This window comes from Megascapheus bottae, chromosome 25 (assembly GCF_031878675.1).
Source record: "Megascapheus bottae isolate mThoBot1 chromosome 25, mThoBot2.hap1, whole genome shotgun sequence".
Lineage (NCBI taxonomy): Eukaryota > Metazoa > Chordata > Mammalia > Rodentia > Geomyidae > Megascapheus > Megascapheus bottae.
In genome coordinates this window covers 17,011,908-17,020,262 of record NC_143533.1, presented here as the reverse complement: position 1 = coordinate 17,020,262, position 8,355 = coordinate 17,011,908, and positions in this window count along the sequence as shown.

The window sequence follows — 8,355 nt, the reverse complement described above, 5'->3', positions numbered from 1 at the left end:
GTATGAAATTGAGAGATTGAAGCGTTGGAGGGTTTCTGAGCAGGACCTGATGAGAACTGGTTTCAGGTGGTGTGGTTAGTAAGGGTGACTGCATGGGAGGGCAGACAACTCCCCTTCAAAATGGGAAGGAAAGAGGGACAAAGAGAAAGATGTTTCTGACGTCAATTTGGGGAGGCTAAAGGAAAAGAAAAATACTATTAAGATAACCAGACATTTTAAACCCACTTTAGAGAGGAAACATTCATGCTAATAGTAAGAAATGGGACAGGGAAGCAGCATGTACCATGAGCTTAGTAGCATTTCTAGAATAGGAAGGGGAAAAAAATAGGATCTAGGCAAGTACTGGTGGCTTATCCCTGTCGTCCTAGCTACTCAGGAGGCTGAGATCTGAGGATAATGGTTTGAAGCCAGCCCAGTCAGGAAAGTGAATGAGACTCTTGTCTTTAATAACCACTAAAGAAGCTGGAAGTGGAGCTATGGCTCAAGTGGTAGAGCAAAAAAAAAGCACAAGGATATCAGGGATAGTGCTCAGGCCCTGAGTTCAAGCCCCAGGACTAGCACCAAAAAAGAGAGACTTGGCTTCAAAGACTACACAGAAAAATGTAAGAGAACCAGTCTTCCAACCTAGGTGTGTCACCACTCACTGGCCTCCAAGTCTTGAATATTCATTTCTCTAGAGAAGCCAAAAGGAGGAGCAAAGTATAGGGGAGTTTGCAGTTTGGAACCCATTGAGAAACTGCCAGAGAACACTTAGAAATGCCATGGAGGTTTAGGAGCACAAGGGACATATCTGACAAATGCAGTAACCTTTTTGAGGACCAGCCCAGGAACAGGAAAGATCTCTAAGACCGAAGACATATCTGGGGACAAAACTCTGAGTAGAGAGTTATGATGGATGCCTTTGGCTGATGAATTAATAAAGCAGAAAGGAATCTATGAGCACAAGGGAAATCAGGAGATATCATTTAGCTTGAGTCCAGGGAGGGCAGTGATAAACAATGGAGAAACCCCCTGCTTATAACCCCTCACAGTGATGAATAGGTAAGGAAGGGAAAGGCCAATGGCTTCAGCAATTAGAAGCACCATGCGATCTCCCTTCAGCTCAAGTTAGCCATCCAGTTAGTGGGGACAGTTATTGAAACATTAAGAATATTTGGCAATAGAACAATGAGGGGAGATGGGAGAGAGTTGAGAAGGGGGGAAACCCAGTCATGTACACTTAATCACTCAGCTCTTAGTCCCTGGCTATTTGAGAGATCATCCTTATTGACTTACTTATTGGCATGGAACAGACACTAAAATGCCTATTTAGCCTCAACCCCTCGCCAGTAAGTGATTTTTGCAGAGCACCTATCTGCTTTGACACGTATGGTAGAATCCTGGAGATCATTTCCTGCAGCCTGTGCTGCCTGCCACCGAGTAGCTCCCAATGTGACAGCCAAGAGCTGCATGGAACCAAAGGTCATCAACTGGTAAATAATGCCTAATATGGACAGATACAGTGTGTCACCTGGCCTCTGCGCTTTTCTTCAGCTTTTAAGTTGGGAAGGAACAGTCAGGGACAGGACAATAGTTCTTTTCCACTGGTCATAGGTTTCAAGGAGCGGAACCCTGCCTCTGCTCTCTTGCCAAGCTGGCTGTGTCCATCCAGATGGGAAATCTTGTTCTAAACTGCACAAAGGAGTATGGGCCAGTGGGTGTTCCTTGCTACCCATTTCTTTTGGGAGAAATGACGAGGTCCTTCTGCCTTGGACAAAAGCATCTTTCTTCTCAAGGAAAACTATTTTCTCTCAAACTGAGGTCTGGATTCCCAGACTCCAGTCTCTCTGGCTTTCTGTTCAACATTGAGGGGGGGAGTGCCTGGGATGACTAGGGATAAGCCCTTCCCCACCTTGCTGGCCATGGGTGTCTTGAGTGAAAAACGTCAGCCTCTGGAGGAAACACTGGATAAAACAGGGAGAGGAGCAGAGACCCAGCTGCTGGATTGTGGTAACAGCTTCATGAATTTGCCCAATGTAAATGCTTGTCATCTGTAGAATTGGTGGCACAAACTATTTTAAATACACTATTAGTCAAGTCTGAGCTTAAAAGACCCACTTGAATGAACCAGACTGTAAGAGGTTAAATCATGTGGAAACTCTTTTTAAATGGGACTACATTTAGTCAAGAACTACTTGTGTAGAATACCCAGTCTTCAAGTCAAAGATTGTTGCCATTTGCCCCCAAATGAGCTTTAATTCCTTGATGCCAAAGAATGTCTGATACACTGTATAATGAGACTAGAATAATTGAGCTACTTGTTCATTACAAAGATCTCTAGCTGAATACTCAAAATTCTTCAGCAGCTGAGTGGGCTTGAAGTGAATTAACAACCCTCTTTTAAAAAAATGTTGAGTTGGAGCACAGATTTCACAATAGAATATTTTTTTCTGAAGTGCTTTTTACTGAGAATGATCTCACACTATTCTTTGTTGGTAATGGTGATGTGATTGAAAAAGATAAAAGCCTTACATTGATGTGCAGAACAGCGAGGTTCCTCTGTCTTCTTGGGATCTTCCATTAGCCCCATAGTCTCTGTTTTATGGAGCTCCTGCCAATGGCTTCATCTTACTGTAACTGAAGCCCCCATGATACCATGAGCTTTAGAGCCCTGAGAGTACAAAGCTGGTGCTTTAATACCCCAGTATCTAAGCATATAAAGAGAGAATACTTGGGCTCCTGGGAGGCTGTACTAGAACCACGTGTAAGAGACTGTACGATAAAGATGGGGGAAACCAAGTCCAAATTCAGAAAGATACTTGCTTCTTCCATTCCAATAGACATTCCTGCTGCACCATTCTATCCAGAGTCTTCTGGGAAGATAGATTAAGTGTGGAACAACCCAGGGCCTTTCTTGTCCAGCCTGGCTGGCCTTGTAACGGTCCTCCACACCCTATGGTTACAAAAGCCACAATAGCAGCAAAGGCAACAGTTGGGGGAGTGGAGAGAAGAGTGAGAAAAGAGAGGGGTGACACAGTCCAACGTGACCAGACCAAGAAAGGCCGGTGAAAGCATAGTGCAGAGAGCCCAAGTATGCGCTTACTTGCAAGAGCACAGTGAGGTAGAGGTCAGCAACAACCAAGAAAAAGACTCCTAGACTTCAGAAAGTTGCCTGTCCATTCTCCAGTTCCTGGAGAGGTAAAGCAGAGAGGCAAGAAGATCTAAGGGCCTTGGACTAAGACTATACACTTTCCAGAACTGACTGGCTGTGGTAGAGAGAGGTGGGAAATAGTACCTAGGAGAGGCCTGTAGTTCAAAGTGGGGCTTGCCCAAAGTGATGGATATTTAGGTTTTATATTTTCAGCAACCCATAAAAATGGCAGGGGTTCTGATAGATGAGGCCTTGAGAGAAAGAATCTGAGGAACAAAGGAGGGGGAATAGAAAAGCAAGGGTGCAGAAATGATAGGCTTCTGTGACTGGCCTTCTCCCAGGGTGAAGGTACACAGAGTATAACAGGCCAGAAATTGCAAGTCATTTCACAGTGAGGGCTAGGCTCTAGAAAGGACAAATGGGCAGTAGTGTTAGCCTTCATCAGATGACAAAGTCATCTTCAGTGTTAATCATTCATCAATGTCTGTTCAAGCTAAACAAATGGACAGTGAAGTCTTCTGCAAAGAGCCAAATTCAGTGTAAATGACTGTCCTTCGTGTTGAGATTTTAACCTGTTAAAATGTCCTTGACTGACCAGAGTTTGTGGTTTTCCCTCACTGGTCCGTACATAGCACAATTTAACAGCAGGATTTCTAGTATATCCCCATACCATTTAAAAAAATTTTTTTTGTAAAATTAATGACTTGGAACCCATTATTGTGAAACTAATGTTTACACCTCCAAAATACAGTTTGAAAAAAAATGTAAAAATTGAAGCTATCTTTTGAACACCTACAGAAAAGACATTCCAGCTGTCCTCGCTTAGAATGTATATATAATTTTATCCCAGGATACCAATTGCATTATGAACAGTTCAAAGATCATGAAAAATTAAAAATGACTGAGTGTTAGGCTTTTGGCTAGCCCTCTCTCCAGAGACACCAGTGAGCAGGGTTGTGGAAGGATCATCTCACTGAAGAATTTATCCTGTCAGGTTAGCTTATGAGGCTCTTTCAAAAGGAGCAGGTTTACCCAAGACCACACAGCCAACTGGCAGCAGAACCAGAAGAGAACACTCCCAACCAGCCCTCTCCCCTGTGTCTACACGCAGGATTAGACCAGCCACCTGTCCTCAACAGATCAGCCTCAAACCAAGCTATGGCAACCTCTGTCTAACATGCCTACTACTCACAGAGCCTCACAGGGTAGGATAAGAAAATTGTGACCTTGGACTGGGAATGTGGCTTAGTGATAGTGTTTACCTAGCATACATGAAGCTCTGGTTTCGATTCCTTAGTACCACATAAACAGAAAAGGCCGGAAGTGGTGCTATGGCTCAAGTGGTAGGGTACTACCCTTGAGCCAAAGAAGCTGAGCACCCAGGCCCTGAGTTAAAGCCCCAGGAGTGGCAAAAAAAATTTTGACCCTTATAATGGTGGATTTCTGCCTCAAACAATGCTGTGGTGGTTACCTGTTGGCTCCTCTAAGGGACATTCTTTTCTAGTGAGCAAGCCCAAGCTCTTAAGTTGACTCCATTATATCTGATTTTAACAAGGTTTTCCTGCAAACACATACCCTATTTTCTGTGCTTTCCTCTCTTACATCCCCTCCACCCCAGTATTTTGTCATTCCAACTGGGTGTGAGCCCCAGTTCTCCGATACTGGCACCAAAAGGTCCACTGTAGTCTTGGAGGCAAGGCTCACAGATCATAACTTGTAAGAACTATCTTTAGGGCTTGTCTGTGACCTTACATTGTGACTGTATGGATATTATGGACAGGACTTAAGAATCTAATGGGGGATATTAGGGGTTACTCTGAGGAATAGGAGGAAGATCCAGGAAAGCTTTACAGAAGACATTTGAGCCTTGAAGCTGAGTTAGAGGTGGAGATAGGGCCAGTTTCTCTGCCTCTTGCTATAGAATGGACCCTAGAAGCAGAGGGGAGAAAGGTCTCAGTGGCTGGGATGTACCTACTCTGTGATAGGACTTGGATAAGAACCACGTGTTTCTTCCTTATTGAGAGAATATGTTTCTGGATTCCTCTGTTAGTTTCAATGAACTGTTAAAACAGTTGAGCCCACCATGGAAATTATGAAGTTGCTAGTCTCAGACGAAAGTTATCATCTTGTTTAGCGTTTGTAGGATAATTTGCTTTTATGAAACCTATGAGAAATACAACCTATGAAATGAATATTTTAACTATTACGTGGACCAGATTAATGAGTTGTATTCTTATTGAGCACTTGATGCTGCACACATTGGGAGATCTTCTGTTGGAAACAGATCATGAGCCTGTTCTCAAAATGTTTTGAAATCTGGGGTAGGGTGAGGGAATGTGTGGTCAAGTACTTTCCTAGCAAGCACAAAGCCCCAAATTCACCTTTGTGCCACCAAAAAAAAGAAAAGAAAAAATTCACTGAAAGTATCAAAGGAATCCAGACACATACTCTGTCTCTGTGGAAACAACATTCTTGTGGGAATCAGGAAGACTTGGCTTCTAGCTCTGGCTTAGCTCCAGATGCTACTGTTAGCCCTAAACCTGTAGAAAGGAAGCAGTTGCCTCTTCATGGGGAAAATAGTATAGCTGGTCTCTAAGGACTCTTCCAGCTCTGTAGCACTTCGAAGACTAGATCCAATGTGTCCCTGTTGAGAATGAAAAGTGGTTCAGAACCTTCTCCTTTTTATGCCTCTCCATTAGGTTTGAGACTCTTGAATCTTTTGGTGATTTGTTGACTCAAAAGTTTCTCTACTGCTAATGATCATCATCTTATCCCACTTAAGATGTGGCTGGGGAGCTACCTCGGATGGTTGGAGGAACTGAGTCAACGCGAAGAATCACCATGAGAAGAGGTGATAATGGGAATCTCTGCTTCTTTGCAGTTTAGAAGGTAAGGCCTGAGCTTCTGTGAGTTTACCAGCCTAATGGAAAATTGGCAAAAGGAGGTGGCTGGTGCCAGAATTCTATCTGCTAGCTTTCACTCTGGGTAAATTAGCTGGAGCCAGCAAAGACTCACTCAATCTTCTACCTCAGATGACTTCAGAGGGAGGTCAGGGACCTTCTTCCAAGGCACACCTTTACTTCTTTTGGAATCCCTAGGTACTTCTGTTCGTTGATGACCTCTTCTAGTTGAAGAGTAGCTGAGTTCCTTGCTACTCCCAATTCTTCCCCCTGGTTCCTGGTTTACATGGTTTTCTATTGAGCCAGTACACACATTTATCCCCATTCTCTGAAAAAAACAAAGGCAGTTCATTCATAAGGGGTACTGCCTTGCTGACAAAATGTTTGGCTATTTTGCTCTCCAGCCAGGCATACACGGACCCCAAAAGGCGAAAGGCTCCATCACCTATTCTTACCCACCCACCCCACCCCCCAGCAAGCTGGCTAGTTGCTTGTCAGAATTCTGACATTTGTCTTTCCTCCTAATTCCTGCCTCCACAGCTCTTAGTCATTCTTAGGACAGAGCTGTTTCCAACGTGGCCTTTTCTTCAAGGTCAGCTGGAGGGAGGAAAAAAGATGAGGCCAGGGGGTCATGGTATCAGCATTGCTTTAACCACAGCTCTCAAACACTACATCTGTAGCCCTGGCTGTGCCTTCACAAAGACAAGGCCCCTAAGGAGCTTTCACATACACAGACAGAAGCCTCATCAGGGAATCTGTCTAATTCAACTGGTGAGTAAACAAGTAGTACCTTTCTGGTAATTCTATCTTTAAAATTCAGCAGTCTCTAGTTCAGAGGCAGGTGGGCGAAACAAGACCTTCACTAACATGCTGTCTAGCGTTAGATAAACACCAGACCAAAGGGTTATTGAGGCTGGCTATGGACAAGGACATTGAGCACCCTCAGCACATTCCTGGAAGGGTCTGCAGAGGTGGAGGCATCTGAGGTAGTCCCACAGGAAAAGGAGTCCCTGGACAGAAGGGGAGATGGGAGACTTCCATTGATGCCGTTGCACAGGATGCAGGGCCAGTCTACGCAATAAGATAGGCAATATCAGTCACCCCACATATACTCCTCCAGTTTGCTAATCAGCCTGCTTCTCAGGCTCTGAGCCACCAGGAAGTATTTAGTTCACTTTCAGCCAAAGTCTTATTTTAATTATTTTCTTCATAGAAGTACATTGCAGGCAAAATTCATTTGCGAGGCAAATGACTCTTAAGAATTCTTTGAAAAGAAGGTAACTTCCTGACCTCATCTCAGCGTTTTGACTTGGCTTCTTTGGGGTCTTCCAACATTTTTCTACATAAGTTACTAAGTGTTCTATGCTTATAGCACAAATTACAGCTCACAAGAGGGCTTCCAGTAGTCTATTACTGTCTCATGTGGACTGACTGCTTTTCATAGGGGAGATGGTAGGGTGAGACAGAAAGAGGTTTGAATCACTCATGGGAGCACTGAGTGCAAATGACCCCCTTGCTCTTTTTGCAACTGACAGGACAGAGTTTCAGGAAGATGCTGTTAAAGGGCCCATTCCTCCCTCACTTGCCCAACCTGGTCCATACATTTCTGAGCAGTACCCGGAATACTGTACTCTCCTCTAGCACCCATCTTGGACCCAACTCTCTTTCCTATAAACAACAAACCTTCCCCCAAAGGAATCATCCTTTATTCCTTTCTTCAGATACCCAAATGCTTGGAAATCCCTGTTCACATGGGCATTCATTTAAAAAAATAATAATACAGTAACAAGGACATATCCACCAAGAAAATCATTATCCTTGGAGACCGAAAGCAAATAGTTGGACATGAAATCAGTTTAAGGCCAACCAAGTGTGATCAGAGAAGCAGTGAGAAGGAGAAAGAGGTGAACAGAAAGCTAAGAAACGAAATCAACCTTGTGCTTGCCTAGCAAACTTGAGGCCCTGAGTTCAAACCCCAGGACCATCAAGAAATGAAGCTACCTCCACAGAGGAGACCATGTAGCCAGTTCAAGGTGAGGGGAAGCTGTCAGAAGAGACATCAGATCCCAAGGAACCTGCCACACTAAGGGTTTTTTAAAGCAGGCCTTTGCTTGGGCTTGGAAGAGGCATAGAGTGAACTTTTGAAGTGGCTTCCTTGGAGGTTTGCTAGACAGGAATCTGGCAAGTCTGAGCCCTGAGGCTGAAATAATACCCTCATATAGGGAAGTCCCCCAAAGATCATTTCTTACACTGGACTTGTAATTTGCCTCTTGTAATTTGTCTCCTCTCTCTGCTACTCTGAGATTATCCCTACTCTTCTTCGGT